At 41.3% G+C, this 17,749-nt stretch overlaps 1 protein-coding gene and 1 non-coding gene across 3 annotated transcripts in view; one reads left to right on the top strand and one right to left on the bottom strand.

Moving 5' to 3' along the window:
* The window catches only part of LOC106564483 (RNA-binding protein 20), a 68,608-nt gene that overhangs the window by 26,514 nt on the left and 24,345 nt on the right, over nt 1–17,749 (bottom strand). The gene's annotated exons all lie outside the window — the stretch shown is intronic.
* On the top strand, nt 11,970–12,043 carry trnat-ugu (transfer RNA threonine (anticodon UGU)). Its single transcript has one exon. It is a non-coding gene; the product is annotated as a tRNA-Thr (tRNA).

The raw sequence follows: 17,749 nt of genomic DNA, 5'->3' as shown, positions 1-17,749 counted from the left end.
CATTGCATTATAGAGGAATCAGTAGCAGTAACAGCTTGTTTCGCACCAAGCATGGTTAAACGAGACAACAACGTTTTCCAACCAGCTGTAGACATGAACACTTATCCACATACCCACATACCCACATACCCACCACACAACCCCAGACCCTTCCCGGATGCAAACGCATTTGACTGGGCCCTGTCCTTTCGTGTTCTGATGAATGTGCTCACATGCTGGCTAAATTTAGTATCTTGCACTATCAATCAAATCATCTATAGAACCCCATGACTTGACACAGCCCAACCCGACCAACCATCACCCCCGATCCAACACTCTAGAACTAGAAGGCGAGAGACCAACTGGATGAGGGGTGGGCAAGGTCCCAAGAGAAAGTTGTTTTAGACATTGATGGACACGGCAGCCATGTTGTTTTCTCACATACATGAAGGTCTATAGCCCCGCATAAGGGACATTTTGTTTGTGAAACGTAACAACACAGCTTCTTCACAGGGTTAGTGTCTGCTGGGTTCCAATTCTGAAATATGGACAAGAGATTAATATAGATATTTAGATCGTTGTGGTTTTGTTCGGGACATGGAGAAGCAACTGAATCTTTGTGAGGATTAGCACCTCTTGGTTTGTGGTGCTACTGGCTTGTAGAGTGGTCATATGGTCTTACGAAGATGTACGTTTCCACATCATAAAGTCATCACGTCAGTGCTGTCGCTAAATTAGACATCAGGTATATTATAGACCACGGAGTTGATTTTGTTATTGAGATTTTACCATTTTAACAACCGATTTGAACGATCATATGCCATCATTATTTCATAGATTATTCAAATAATATCTTTCCATAGTATTAGGCTACTCTTTATTTTACAAAATAGTCTAACATCATACACAGTTATAGTGTACCTGCAACTTACATGTTTTAGAGACATCTTGATATTAGCATACCGTATTACACACTTCTGATAGTGACCTAATTCAAACTTGGGCAATTAACCGCTATGACTTAACGGTCACAAGATGACCTCATATTGACATCCTCATACAGTATTACTGTGTATATCATATCACTATGACTTTGGTCTTACGGTCACATGTTACTGTATAACATCATCATACTTTGTTTGCACCATGGCACCAGAGCTTTGTGTTAAATTACATACTAGCTTGTACTGAGGCTAAGACTTTAGGACCCCACAGCAGCTGCCCTTTTAATTGCCTGTCTGTCTTTCCATCCTGGCAACACCACCACACGCTAACTCTGTAGTTAGTAGTATACGTAGCCATCTTTAAAAGACCTGCTTTACGGCCTGCACGCTGTAAAACCACACAAACAACAACTGCCCCGGTTGCCCCTCGTCGTCCTTCTGTTAGCTGAGATTGAAGTGCCAGTAATGTCACAATGATACCCTCTGTCTCAGTCAGAACAGACCAGACTATAGGCCTAGCTGCCCAGATCAGATGAAGCTGTTTATGTCATGTCACCCAGTAAACGGATAAAGACTGTGATTGTCACAGTATAGGTGGATAAGCAGGGTGACTTGTGCTAGAGCATAGGACAATATGAGAGGTGATTTATAAATACAGGTTTATTAAGGAAGCAAAAAGATTGAATAATTTAAATACTTTGCAGCATATTGTTGTCTTTCCACAAGATGCTTTGAGCACCAATACCAATATGTACTTTATTTAAAAGCTATGTAAGTAAGTGTTGAACTAGATCTCTTGGACACTTGACAGGGCAGTCAGCCCCCTGTGCTGCATGTTGTACACACTCTTATCAGTACAAGTACGCTGATGGATCATATAAACACTGCCGCAGCCGATGACTCGCTGCTAAAAATACTAGTCTCTCATCTGTTCTGACACACAGCCCTTAATAGACAAATATGGCCTCGGCTCTTACTGAGGCAGCTGGCTCTGAGTAGAGCAGACCTGGGTCCAAATAGTATTTGGTTCATTCAAATACTTTAGCTGCTCTTGATTGAGCTGGCATAATGGGACCAGTGGAATAGTCCCAAAAGTTCAAACACTGCCCACCTGGCATTCAGGGCAAAGCTCAATCAAACGGCTAAAGTATTTTAAATACAGAAAGTACTATTTGAACCGAGGTGTGGCACGCTGAGTGCTGCTAGCCAGGCCACTTCAGACCTGTTCAGATCTTGTAATACGAAACAGATTTAGTAGTAGAGGTATAGATCCATGGATGAGTCTCAAATGGCACTTTATTTTCTATATACTACTACTTTTTACTATGGGCCCTCTTCAGGAGTAGTTTTCTACATTTATTTTATTTTATTTAACCTTTATTTAACTAGGCAAGTCAATTAAGAACATATTCTTATTTACAATGACGGCCTACACATAGGGAATAGGGTGCCATTTAAGACGTAACCTAGGTGTCAAGTCGTCCCGGACAGTAATTTATTAATTAAAATCAGGTGGTGGGATATTGGAGCGTGGTATGATAAGCCATCATTAGATGCCCCCTGAAGAATGTGTGTGTGTGTCTGCCTGTCATACAATCATTAATAAATTCAAACCAGGTGTTAGGGGTATTGGAGCGTGATCTGATAATAGATCATTAGCTGTGCTCTAAAGGATTGGAGGCCTTTACACCAATCAGAGATGGATACAGTGTATATTACACTGACTGATGACAATATGAATGTCACACTGTGAATTTCTCTGGAGCGATCCTCAGCTGAAGATGGCTACATATGGTAAGTTGCTCTTATACCTGTGTATTAACTAAAGCAACAACGTTGTATTAAATAGTACCTAAGTAATTGCATTATAATTGAGTTAAACATGTTTTTTTATTACAGAGGAATAAACTGTTGGTTTTAAAAAAAACGCTGAGTCCCCTGTTGTTTTGCTAATGACCTTGTAACTGACTAGGCTTGTCACGCTTGTCGTCGGTTAAAGAGGACCAAAACGCAGCAGGTATGTGAATGCTCATTTCGACGTTTTAATAAGTACCAAATGAACACCAAAATAACAAACAGGAATACGATCGACAAAAACAGTCTGGCAAAGCATAAGGCTAAACGCAGAACAATCTCCCACAAATACACAGACAAACACACCCAACTAATATAGGACTTCCAATCAAAGGCAACACCACACATCTGCCTTCAATTGGAAGTCCAACCCCAATTAACTCAACATAGAAACAGATAATCTAGACTAAACATAGAACTACATAAACAAGGAACAGTGCCCAAAAACCCCGGAATACATAAATCAAATACCCTTTAGAAAACACATCACCCCTAACCACATAAAACAAATACCCTCTGCCACGTCCTGACCAAACTACAATACCAATTAACCCTTTTACTGGCCAGGACGTGACAAGGCTATTAGGCCCAAATGCTTGTCTGAGGTCCTATTGTGTGTCTGCTGTCTGCTGGGAATCTCTTACCATGTCATAAATGCTGGACCCAGTCTCCTATACGCCAGAAAAAGACTCGCACACACAGGGTGACGTCATTGCTGCCTTAGCTTATGTCGCCACGGTTCAACAAGCTCAACCTTGAGTGTATAGCTGGAGGTGTTCGGTTTTAGAAACACAATAACGACGTAGGGAGTGAGCTATTATTTTCAACAGGTACATACCGGTATGTCTATTTGTACACCAACTAAAATAGAATTAGGATCTCTTAAATCACTATATCAGAGACAACATTGTGAATAAATATAATACAGAAATACATCACAAATACAACTTATTAATCATCCAAAATAATCTTAGCAATATCCAATCCTATATATATAATTCAACCCAATCAGACTAGTTTTAACTGTGGTATTTGTCATGTTCTCGTGTGAAACTATTTCATGCTCCTGTTTATAATGGTGTAACAATGTGGACGGGACGGTGTTGTGCTGTGGGTATGGCCACATGCTTCATCATTAATTAGTAGTAGTTATTATAAACAGGGAAGGGCGGAGAGCTCACTGGCCTTGTTATGCTGCATACAGGTGTTGGATCTTAATTTCACCAGTATTGTCAAAGCAAAATAATCCTGCAGCAAAAGAATTTGAACATTTAGTCCATAATGTTGCTTGATCGTTGGTTAGGCTATTAGCTGGCCAAAATTAGGCTACATGAAAACTGCAATACTGTTAGTGTAACCAACCATGTGTTAGTGCGGGTTTTCAGTGAATTCATGTCAGTCATGAAGCTCATCTGCATATCCTAAAGTGCATGAAAATTCTCATCAACAAAAGAGTGATCAAATTAATATCCTACATCTGTACGTATATGGTAATATGTGATAATATGTTAAATGTTGGAAATGTAATTCATATAAGCAGTCATTTAAAGAAACAGGATACTAATAATGTTAATGATGTCAAATTGACTTAAAGTGTATGCGTTCAAAAACAAAAATATAGTCACTATTTTGTTATTCATTTGAATTGGGTTGTTTCTCTCAACATGCTGAGTGAGACCATATTGCCGTCTAACTTTTACTAACAGAAAACAATTAAGCTAATAATAATTTATTAGCAAATTTTCCGTTTACAGTTTTATTCATAGAAAATGGGCAGTAATTGAAATAAATGAACGATAGACATATTTGTATTTGTGCTGCTACTAGGACACAAATATTATACATTTTATAAAGTTTATATAAAATTATATTTTTTTATTATGTATTTTATTTAAGTATATGTCCACATTACCTAAGTTATATGTATTTAACCTATACTTACTGTATACACTGTGTGTTTCAAAACATTAGGAACACCTGCTTTTTCCATGTTCCCTGTGGAACTCTTTTGGCACCTTGTAGAGTCCATGCCCGGACAAATTGAGGCTGTTCTGAGCGCAAAATGAATGAGGTGCAACTCAATATTAGGAAGGTGTTCTTAATGTTTTCTACACAGTGTATGTTATAAGTATAATTATAATAGTATATGTTTTGGGCAAAAGCATGCTAGGAGCAAGGGCATTCAAATTGGTTGATTATTATTGTTTCCCACACATTCTGTTGGGTTCTACTTAATTCAATAACTTACATTTACACAAGGAACAGTTTATGTATTATGAAACACTAATTACTTGTCCAAACAACACTTCAAGCAAATGTGTTACTAGCAAAATTGCATATTGTTGTGTAAAAGATACTGTACACAAAAATGTTACTCACAAATTCAAAAAATTCTTAATGAATCATTCTAAATGAACAAAAACAACCCAGCAAAAGCAAGTCCCTCTATCTCCGCTCCCGACTTTCCTTCTCTCTCTCCCTTGTTCCCTCTTTCCTCCCATGCAACACAAGACACTATTTGGAGCAGCTGGTTCCCTCTCCTCTGTGTGTATAACCAATTTGTCATGATCAGACTTCTCACCAACATTCAAACACACAGTCCCCCTCTCCTCTGCAGCCTGATAGATGACTGTACTAACCATTATCACCCGTTTCTGTTATGTGACTGTCTCAAAGCCCAATGAGTGTTGACTCCATAACAAATGAGGACAGAGTAGCTTAGCCGTGTAGCATGTCTCCATAATGGACTCTGTAACTTACACTACATACATATATGGTACATTGCTAGTAAATACAGTATATGTGTATGGCTATATGTATGGAGTGTGTGCATGTATGGCGCATTACACGGACATACTATATGTAGCCTGCATGTTGGGGATTGCATTTCTAGGAACATAGTATCGATATAGCACATACATATTTTAAATGAATAGAAACAGTATATATTAATTAGCTCAATATATTATTAACACTATATTTTAGTCTCACGCTGAAAGATTTGTCTGTAAGCCAAGTGTTCCTGCTGAAAATATTAACACGCACTTGAACTTGAATGAATATGTAAGAACTGAAATAGTAAATTGAACAGACTTAGGGAGAAGGAGATATGATATTAATTAATCGTGTGTCCAAACAAATAAAATAATTATCTTATATTAGTAGTGCAGTAAAAATGCCAGGGATAAAGCTTCATGTTGATTCATTGAATAATTTAAAAGGACACCAATTACATAATTTGATAAATAAATCTGAACTAAATCATTTGAACACATTATTTGTGGACAAAAGTAAAACTAGCAAAATAAAGTCAAAACCTATCTGAAACAAACTCAAAATCACTCCCACTTTCCAACAAATCCCCAAACCCCCAGTGTCTACCAGTGAATCATCAGACATAGTAAACCAAGTCCAATATTCGGATATAAGTCCATATGGTCTGGACATAAGCAGAGTTACTCAACCAGTCCCATTCTAGTAGAGATCCATAGTTCCTTCTACACAACACTTAGAACCTAGAACACTTCTGAAGACATCAAAGAGAACTCTTCATCATAAAGTTCTACACACCAAATAGGCCAAGTCCCGCTAGCTTTATGAGAGGAAATATACTACTTAACTGGACCCTAAGGTGCCGAGTGAGTGAAGCAATTTAGGGAGCACAGTTCAAAAGGGGAAAGTGTGTGGAACAAGATGGCCCATGCTTTCCCCAACCAAATCAAATGTATTTATAAAGCCCTTTTTACATCAGCAGTTGACCCAAAGTGCTTATACAGAAACCCATCCTAAAACCCCAAAGAGCAAGCAATGCAGACGTAGAAACACACAATGCAGACGTAGAAGCACAATGCAGACGTAGAAACACAATGCAGACGTAGAAACACAATGCAGATGTAGAAACACAATGCAGACGTAGAAACACAATGCAGACGTAGAAACACAATACAGACATAGAAACACAATGCAGATGTAGAAACACAATGCAGACATAGAAACACAATGCAGATGTAGAAGCACAATGCAGATGTAGAAACACAATGCAGACGTAGAAACACAATGCAGACATAGAAACACAATGCAGATGTAGAAGCACAATGCAGATGTAGAAACACAATGCAGACGTAGAACCACAATGCAGACGTAGAACCACAATGCAGACGTAGAAACACAATGCAGACGTAGAAGCACAATGCAGACGTAGAAACACAATGCAGATGTAGAAACACAATGCAGACGTAGAAACACAATGCAGACGTAGAACACACAATGCGGATGTAGAAACACAATGCAGATGTAGAACCACAATGCAGACGTAGAAACACACAATACAGATGTAGAAGCACAATGCAGATGTAGAACCACTGCCCAAACACAGCAAGCCTACAGAGAGATATCAATTCGATTTTTGGATTTGATGAATTAAGATCCCCATTAGCCGACGCCAATGGCTCTGTAGGTGGCCGCAGGCTACAACCCACCACTACACAACACAGAGAGCTATCAATCTGTACAACACAGCGAGCCCACAGAGAGCTATCAACCTGTACAATACAGCGAGCCTACAGAGAGCTATCAATCTGTACAACACAGCGAGCCTACAGAGAGCTATCAATCTGTACAACACAGCGAGCCCACAGAGAGCTATCAATCTGTACAACACAGCGAGCCTACAGAGAGCTATCAATCTGTACAACACAGCCTTGACCCTATACTCCTATACTCCTATACTCCTATACTCCTATACTCAACAGAGTCATCTCCAGTCTCAGAAACACTCCCGGAGGAACAGAAAAGTCACACCAACCTGGAGCAGCGGTTGCACTGTAGGAGTCCTGTCTATGTTACACCCCACTAGCAGCTACTGTAGTTACGTTATGACCTATGTCTAGTGGCTGAGGAGGCATGAGACTTGCTTACTGCCCGTCTCTCTACTAGCACTGTGACTAACTGTACACCAACTCCACCACCCCAACCCTTTCCTATGTAGTTAAAGTTAACTCCACCACCCCAACCCTTTCCTATGTAGTTAAAGTTAACTCCACCATCCCAACCCTTTCCTATGTAGTTAAAATTAACTCCACCACCCCAACCCTTTCCTATGTAGTTAACTTTAACTCCACCACTACACACTGCCCTGTGAGTCCCTGTACTGACGCTATAGTCTAACACACTGCCCTGTGAGTCCCTGTACTGACGCTATAGTCTAACACACTGCCCTGTGAGTCCCTGTACTGACGCTATAGTCTAACACACTGCCCTGTGAGTCCCTGTACTGACGCTATAGTCTAACACACTGCCCTGTGAGTCCCTGTACTGACGCTATAGTCTAACACACTGCCCTGTGAGTCCCTGTACTGACGCTATAGTCTAACACACTGCCCTGTGAGTCCCTGTACTGACGCTATAGTCTAACACACTGCCCTGTGAGTCCCTGTACTGACGCTATAGTCTAACACACTGCCCTGTGAGTCCCTGTACTGACGCTATAGTCTAACACACTGCCCTGTGAGTCCCTGTATGTGAGTGTCTCTTTTACTATAACTCCACCACAATACCACTACCAGTGCCATTCCATATGCGAGTGCCCCTGCCCCTATGTAAGTTCAATATTGTTAATGCTAAGTTTACCACTATACCACTACCCTCGGCCCTTCCCTGAGCTGGTCCCCCAGCCCACCTGGTTTATTATTTACCACCAGATGTATTGGGAGAGATGGGGGGCCATTTTGTGGCTCAACTCTACTAGGATTCCACTATGACAAAAAAATACAGTATTTAGAAAAGATGTATATTTTATAGGTTTAAAATAAACTATATTTAAATTACTTGGCTGTTGCAAGTTAATATAATGTTAACGATAAGACATCTAAATACATAAAACAAAAATGTCTTCTTCTAAATCATAACATAGATATTTTAGATATAAGATGGAATATCGGGTCAGTTAAAGATGGTATTTATAAAGGTGCAATACCTTTATAACGTATATGAAAACAATTATTAGTTGATATGTTCAACCCTGACCGTAACACAGCTTAAATAAAATGTTATCCACATCTATCCACCTTGGTAGGCACACACACACACACACACACACACACACACACACACAAAGACACACACACACACACACACACACACACACACACACACACACACAGAATTATATTAATATTTTACCATATGGTACATTTATAATAGGAAACATTAAGCAACATAACGTTTTCTTTGCACACATATTAAAAACAGCTGCAGGTATGCTGATAATTGAATAAATGTTCTTTCTATTCTTCTACCTATTATTGTTATTATTATTTTTACAAAGAACCCCTTTTCATTAAGATAATATTTCGAGCGGCTTTATGAATTATTAGGTGTTAAAACTGTATGTTTACTGACAATGTAGTAATGCTTTTTTAACAACTACATAGGCCTGCTTCATCTATCAGTTTGCACCCAAAAAAGAATGTTCACAACTTCGTATAGATTGTGTATTTTAATTTGACAACGAAGGAATATTATTGCATCTTCCAATGTGTTTTATGAATATATTTTTGTTTTATCAATTTTCCTAGGCTTATCAGAATTAGATAAAATGTCCACAAGCAAATTAATGAAAGTAAATTAATAGGCCTACATTAACTTTAATTAAGTTGTAAAGTTTCATAGCATGTTTGGATAATGTTTGATATTGTCGGTTGTGTAAAATGCATAGCCTATGCTATTATAACAAAGAAGACTCAACATAATTAATAAGAAGCCTACGACACAGACTTATAATACAACGTTAGCAAATGCGGACAATATAGGCTATTTTAATCAATTAACTTTTCTCCAACTTTTTCATCTATTTGAAGAAAAATGTACAATTTGTGTTGTGCCTTTTAGTCCCCAGATAACATCATTCTGCCTCATGTTTGTCAACACTGGAATTCTCAAAACTCAACATAAAGATCTTAATTAAATTCGATCGATATTTGAAACACTACCCACTTCGGACGACATTCCTAACTTGCCAGAAAATTGGTGAAGGCGACTAGGTCTAATATCCTGTTAATATATCCTTATTATGCATTAATAAAAATTATGATTGGGCCATACTTCGAATCAATAAACTGTAGGCCTACTTTATTAACATGCGGATAGTTCATTTGGTGACATCTCACCACTTTTGCGCATTGGTTTCCAGTTTCTCATAAAGACAAGCATTTTACCTAAACTCCCAGGCATCCTATTCCCTGTGAGGTGCCAATGCAACAGATTTACATCCCCTCCATCTGTTGCAGTTTAGCTCGGGGCGGTCCATCCGGTGGAGAGAGAGAACAAACTGCTTTTAGTGAGCCTATCTCCAACTTATTTTTAAAAGTCCGGAACAGGACATGACTGGGCCAAAATGTTAGGCCCTAAATACAGTGCACCGTGCAACACGGTTCTTTCCACCGAGTTTCTCTCAGGACAGCAGCCTACAAGGTGACGCCTGTGGCCTACAGGTAAACTCCCCACCTCGCTGACCGTAAATATCATTCAGGGAGCATCAATTTGATTGCGCAATATAAAACTTTTATATTGAGTTACCAAGAAATGTGCCTGCAGAGGACGAACGTTTGCCTAAAAAGTACAACATTAATATCACAATAATCATCATGAATATAAAAAAGTGACAAGCAAAATTGACAAGCAGAATTAATGCATATGACCTACAAACCTGTTCACTTTAAAATAAATGAAATTGACAGATTATCAATGAAGCCCCTTATTCAAAGCAACTCCACCATACCATCACCTCTATATGAATACAATCTTTAATTAACCTAGTCTAATTTAATCCCACTAGATGGCACTAAATGCTTTGCTCTGTGGCTCCAGGAGTCCCTGTGGAGATAGGATTTAACCATATGAGGGCACCATTCTCTTTCTGATGAATCTAAACCTGGGTTCTCCAAGCCTTTTCCCAGAGACTTACCCTCCTGCAGGTTTTCACTACAACCCCAGTTGTAACTAACCTAGTTCAGTTTATCAACCAGCTAATTATTAGAATCAGGTGTGCTATGTTAGGGTTGGATCGAAAACCTACAGGAGGGTAGCTCGCCAGGAGCAGGGTTGGAGTGAAAACCTACAGGAGGGTAGCTCTCCAGGAGCAGGGTTGGAGTGAAAACCTACAGGAGGGTAGATCTCCAGGAACAGGGTTGGAGTGGAAACCTACAGGAGGGTAGATCTCCAGGAACAGGGTTGGAGTGAAAACCTACAGGAGGGTAGCTCTCCAGGAGCAGGGTTGGAGTGAAAACCTACAGGAGGGTAGATCTCCAGGAACAGGGTTGGAGTGGAAACCTACAGGAGGGTAGATCTCCAGGAACAGGGTTGGAGTGAAAACCTACAGGAGGGTAGATCTCCAGGAACAGGGTTGGAGTGGAAACCTACAGGAGGGTAGATCTCCAGGAACAGGGTTGGAGTGGAAACCTACAGGAGGGTAGATCTCCAGGAACAGGGTTGGGGTGAAAACCTACAGGACGGTAGCTCTCCAGGAACAGGGTTGGAGATCTCTGATCTAAACTGTCATGTCTGTCTATCATGTCTCTGTCATTTATTTATTTATTTATCTTGCTCCTTTGCACCCCAGTATCTCTACTTGCACATTCACCTTCTGCACATCAATCACTCCAGTGTTTAATTGCTATATTGGAATTACTTCGACACCATGGCCTATTTATTGCCTTACCTCCCTTATCTTACCTCATTTGCACACACTGTATATAGACTTTTTCTACTGTATTATTGACTGTATGTTTGTTTATTCCATGTGTAACTCTGTGTTGTTGCATGTGTCGAACTGCTTTGCTTTATCTTGGCCAGGTCACAGTTGTAAATGAGAACTTGTTCTCAACTGGCCTACCTGGTTAAATAAAGGTGAAATAAATAAATAAAAACATGTCTGTCTATCATGTCTCTGTCATGTCTGTCCTCACAACTTCTAAGAGTTTGATTATTGATAGAAATGTGGTCCAATGTGGCTCAGTTGGTAACTTATGGTGCTTGCAACACAAGGGTCATGGGTTTGTTTCTGGCTGGGGCCACCCGTATGTAATGTATGCACGCATAACTTTAAGTTGCTTTGGATAGTTATTATATTATTCAAAACTGCAGCCATAAGTAGTATTAGAATGCAAGATAAAGCAGAGAGTACGTCATAAAATGGTCCCTTGTGGCTCAGTTGGTAGAGCATGGTGCTTGTGACGTCAGGGTTGTGGGTTTGATTCCCACAGGGGACCAGTATGAAAATGTATCCACTCACTACTGTAAGTCGCTCTGGATAAGAGTGTCTGCTAAATGACTAACATGTAAATAAAATCACTGGCCTGTTGATAGTTAATATAATAAAGAATAATGCATTTAGGATGATGACCATCTCTCTAACACAGGTGTATGCCGCTACGCTGTCTTTGTCTCACCCGAACACACACCAGTGGAGGCTGCTGAGGGGAGGACGGCTAATAATAATGTCTGTACCACGAGCCTGTCCTCCCTCAATTAAGGTGCCGACAACCTCCTGTGACGCACCCACCCAAACCCCCCAATCTCATGAAGAGACATGGATCAGGTTGTCAAGCTATCAACCCTAACCATGCCCCTTGACTTTTCCCAATACGGAACAACCAGTCAATCACATTCCCACAACCCTAATGAAAGTTTTCAACAGATCCATCACATACCGCTCGACTGCTTACTCATCACGAGGTTGTCAAGTTCACTGAGGTGAGGGAGGGTGAGTTATGGATGGATGGGTCAGCTAGATTACTCATCATGTGGTCTACATGTTTGTTAGGGTGAGGAGGGGTGAGGGTGAGGGTGGTTTGGGGTAAGGCCTGGGCTAGGGGTAAAGTATGTATGGACGAGTCCGGGGGGTCTGGGTCAGCTAGATTGAGCCTGACTTTGCAGCTCCAAGGGATCAAATACATGGTATATGGCACAGCTGAGGGAGCCTCTGATTTATTGCTGCCCAGGAACGGGTGAGGAATCCTGGCCACGGACACATGGGCAGGATCCTGAGGAGCCTGGAGGACTGGTGCTCCATGAGGCTGATGGGTGGTAGCTGTGGTAGTGTGTGTGTGTGTGTGTGTGGTGTGTGTGTGTGTGTGTGTGTGTGTGTGTGTGTGTGTGTGTGTGTGTGTGTGTGTGTGTGTGTGTGTGTGTGTGTGTGTGTGTGTGTGTGTGTGTGTGTGTGTGTGTGTGTGTGTGTGTGTGTGTGTGTGTGTGGTGTCTAAGTATAATGGCAGTGATTGGCACATTCCACCTGACCTTTTTAAAAGGTGGAAATGTATGTTGCAGGTTAAATGTGGGGTTTTTATTAAGTCAAATAAAAACATTTACTTTAGGGTAACACACACTAAAAGCATCACGTCCCCTCTGTCCTCTGCTGTCAAATAAATGTTGAGTCACATGGTAGCAAACACATACTCTCACAAATCCTCTCTCTCTCTCACACACACACACACACACACACACACACACACACACACACACACACACACACACACACACACACACACACACACACACACACACACACACACACACACACACACACACACACACACACACACACACACACACACACACACACACACTCACCATAGCTCTTATTTCAGCCACCAGCTATTAGGAAGGTGTAACATAGGATATCGGGGTCACAGAGAAACACGCAGGTCAAATGGAATCTTCTGGTCGAAGACAGCTGGACCATAACTGTGTTTCAGCACTAAGAGCATTCCTGCTAAAATGATCATACGTGTGTGTGTGTGTGTGTTCATTCCTGCTTTTCGGTGTGTGTGTGTGTGTGTGTGTGTGTGTGTGTGTGTGTGTGTGTGTGTGTGTGTGTGTGTGTGTGTGTGTGTGTGTGTGTGTGTGTGTGTGTGTGTGTGTGTGTGTGCCTTCCTGCTAAAACACACAGTGGAAATACCTAAATTAGTGTTTGACACTGATTACCAGTGGAAGTGAGGAATTGTTCCCTAGAGTACTATGGAAATACAGTGACACCTGTTGCAATAATTAAATAAAACATTTATTTAAACAGGAAGTTAAGGTTATAAACAATGGATTTACCTTAATCTATACCCATCATTGCCTTCATTATAACTATCAATCATTGTAACCATACAGTAGTAAGTAGCAAGCTCACTTTAACTGCAATTTAAGAGAAAAATAGTCTGAATTCAACCAGACAAAATATCAACCAAAACATATTTCAGAAAAACGACTAATTGATTGATTCTCAATGGACCAACACTTATACATGTACTGCATGAATATAACACATTCCTACGGCTAATGTTTTTCAGTAGCTAGATAATGTCTCTGAGTAGAGCGTTATTATTCAGCTGGTGTTTCTGAGCACGAAGCTAGCTCATAATACGGCTAATGTTTTTCAGTAGCTAGATAATGTCTCTGAGTAGAGCGTTATTATTCAGCTGGTGTTTCTGAGCACGAAGCTAGCTCATAATACAGCTAATGTTTTTCAGTAGCTAGGTAATGTCTCTGAGTAGAGCGTTATTATTCAGCTGGTGTTTCTGAGCACGAAGCTAGCTCATAATACAGCTAATGTTTTTCAGTAGCTAGGTAATGTCTCTGAGTAGAGTGTTATTATTCAGCTGGTGTTTCTGAGCGCGAAGCTAGCTCATAATACGGCTAACGTTTTTCAGTAGCTAGATAATGTCTCTGAGTAGAGCGTTATTATTCAGCTGGTGTTTCTGAGCACGAAGCTAGCTCATAATACAGCTAATGTTTTTGAAACTGTTCGTCAGTACTTGTCCACTGTATCGAATGCTCCTCTGCGGTTTGCATTGTGAGGTGTGCATAGAGCTCTGCGTGTGTGTGTCTAAGGTGGTTGGACCGTCTACAGATTGACACAGGAGGCCCCTAGGAACTGTAGATGAGATGGAGAATGTCTAAAACTAACTAACGGACATTACTTATAGTGGGTGGCCTTAGGGATCACTTCTAGGTCAATAGGTCAATTCTTCGCTCCACTATCAGGTCGACGACGCTACAACCCGCCCACCCTCCCCCCCGGGCCGCGGAAAGAAGGGCAGAAAGGGCAGGCGCAGGGAGGAAGTCCGAGGGCTCACCCCCGCTTTCGTCTCCCGGGTCCGCGCAGACAGTGAATTGTTTTTGCTATAATATAAAGGGATCATTGCTATAACAGCTGAGTCTGACAAGCAATTTTCCTGTTCTGTTGTAAAATATATTTATAGCTTTACTAGTGTCCCCTTGTGGAGAATCAATTTTCCATTTTCATTGGCTGAGCTGTTCCTGTGACAGATTAAAAAGCCATTTTTTTTCCCTGATGAAATTCCACAGTCAAAACAACAGTGAAAACCAATATTCCACTGACATTTTGGACAATTTGAAGGATGAAGTGCAGCTCCTTGCCACTCAGGAGTCTTCCCTCTCTGCAGACAGCAACACAGGAGCTTTTTTTGGAGTACAGGGTGACGCATTTGTATCTCCCCCTCTGTCTCTCTCTCTCCCCTCCCCATCCCTCTTTCTCCCTCTCTTTCCCTCGCTCTCCTTCTCCCTCTCCCTCCCTCGTCCCTCTATCCAAAGCAAGCGTAGCATTTAACCATCTGTCAGCGGCATCAGCCGGTGACTGCCAATCTCACCCTGTCACACCCTGGCAACGTGTGCCTCATCAGCCAATCGGAACACAGTTTGCCCTCCACCTGCTCACCCCCTCCCTCCCTCCCTCCCCCCAACCCTGACCCCTACCACCCCTGCTGTCCACACATGGAAAACTATGGCCACTCACAACAGGAGGTGCGAGGTAAGGCCTCTCCAGCCTCTCTCCCTGGTCTGCCTGCAAACATCTCTGCACTCTCATTGCTAAAGATGAGATGCCCTCCTTGAAAGCGATAGTGCCCTGGGCACAGATGAGTAGGATCCCTTTGCCATGGCAGTCCGTGTATATCAGTTCAGAGCAGAGGAAGAGAGAGAAATGAGAGAGGGAAGAAAAAGTAGACTATGGAGAGGATGAAGTAAAGAGAGAGAGGGAAAAGGCTTGCCTGTCTACCCAGACTTTTTGCTCCGGCCAACGCCACGCCCACTGATGCTAGTTTTTTCTCCGCAATGAGTCTGGATCTGAATACCTCCCAGACGATTTATAGAATGGAAATCCATTCTAGAACGTCTGATTGGTCCCAGAAACCAATGGGTTGGGCCAGAGCGGAGTCAGAACACACGTGGGTACAGAGGCGTTTGAAAATGTGTCATTGTCTTTGTTTTGTACAACACCCCTCATTTTGACGTCACCACAAATGACTTCAACGATGGCAGTCTCAGACTGAAGGAACATAGATCAGTGGAAGAATTCAGTTTGAGGCAAGGGAGAGACAGGGAAGAGAGTGGGGTAATGAGAGAGAGAGAGAGAGAGAGAGAGAGAGAGAGAGAGAGAGAGAGAGAGGGAGGAGAGAGAGAGAGAGAGAGAAAGAGAGAGAGAGAGGAAAGATGAGATAAGGGAGAGAGAAGAAGAAAAAATGTGAGTATTGAGAGAGTGAAGAAAAGAGAGAGGTAAAAGAGAGAGAGTGTAAGACAGGAAAGTAGCAAGAGTGGAGAAAAAAAGAGAGAGAGAGATAGTGGGATACAGAGAGAGAGAGAACATGAGGCATAGCCTAAACATCTCTAGATCTCTCACTCTACCCTGTGGGACTATTTTTTCACATCTCATTCGTATCCACCCTGACAGGGAGTGTTGAGCCTACTTGAGTTAAGTTACGTTGTAAGATAAGCGCTCTCCTTCCATCTCTGTCAGATGGATTAGACATGGCCGTTCTCCACAGGAGTGCAGTTCAATTCATGACTCATATTTCTAAGATGGATTTGACTCCAACTGTATTGGATTCCTTCTGCTGTGAGGTAGCCTGGTACCAGATTTCTTTGTGTTGTCTTGTCAACACACCATGACCACAGAAGTTGGAAAACCAGACAGACCAAACTACCCCTGCCTTGATGTAAGGTAAAAAAGTCTAGTCCATTTCAATTTCAATATAAGGGCTTTATTGGCATGGGAAACACATGTTTACATTTCCAAAACAAGTGAAGTAGATAATAAACAAAAGTGAAATTAACAATACAAATTGACAGTAAACATTACACTCACAAAAGTTCCAAAAGAATAAAGACATTTCAAATGTCATATTATGTGCAAATAGTTAAAGTACAAAAGGGATATTTACAATGGTGTTTGTTCTTCACTGGTTGACCCTTTTTTGTGGCAACAGGTCACAAATCCTGCTGCTGTGATGGCACACATTGGGTACGTTTTCGAATTCTTTGTGGGTCTGTGTAATCTGAGGGAAATATGTGTCTCTAAAATGGTCATACATTTGGCAGGAGGTTACAAAGTGCAGCTCAGTTTCCACCTCATTTTGTGTGCAGTATGTACATAGCCTGTCTTCTCTTGAGAGCCAGGTCTGTCTACGGCGGCCTTTCTCAATAGCAAGGCTATGCTCACTGAGTCTGTACATAGTCAAAGCTTTGGGTCAGTCACAGTGGTCTTCTCATGTACTCTCTCTCTCACCAGTAAGAGTGGATTGATGTGGTTGTCTAATGTGTGAAAGCCAAAGCTATTGAAATATTATGTTATAATTGTACATTTTTCACATACTGTAAGCCAGTACAGTACAGTACAAATACAGGGGTTTTGTACAGGGGATAGATTGATTAAGCTTTCTAGTTAAGACAGAGGAACAGATGGGATGAGAAAAACAGTTTAGGAAAAACCTTGCAAAACACACACACACACAGACACACACACACACACACACACACACACACACACACACACACACACACACACACACACACACACACACACACACACACACACACACACACACACACACACACGCAGATGTGATTTTGACAGCCAAGCCATGTGGTCCCATATGTCTCCTTCCCAGAAGCCATTGGGATCATTTTCAGAC

This window comes from Salmo salar, chromosome 12, assembly GCF_965601325.2.
Source record: "Salmo salar chromosome 12, fSalSal1, whole genome shotgun sequence".
NCBI classification, from domain to species: Eukaryota; Metazoa; Chordata; class Actinopteri; order Salmoniformes; family Salmonidae; genus Salmo; species Salmo salar.
The sequence above is the reverse complement of the archived record's forward strand: the minus strand, read 5'-3'. Positions and strand labels throughout refer to the sequence as shown.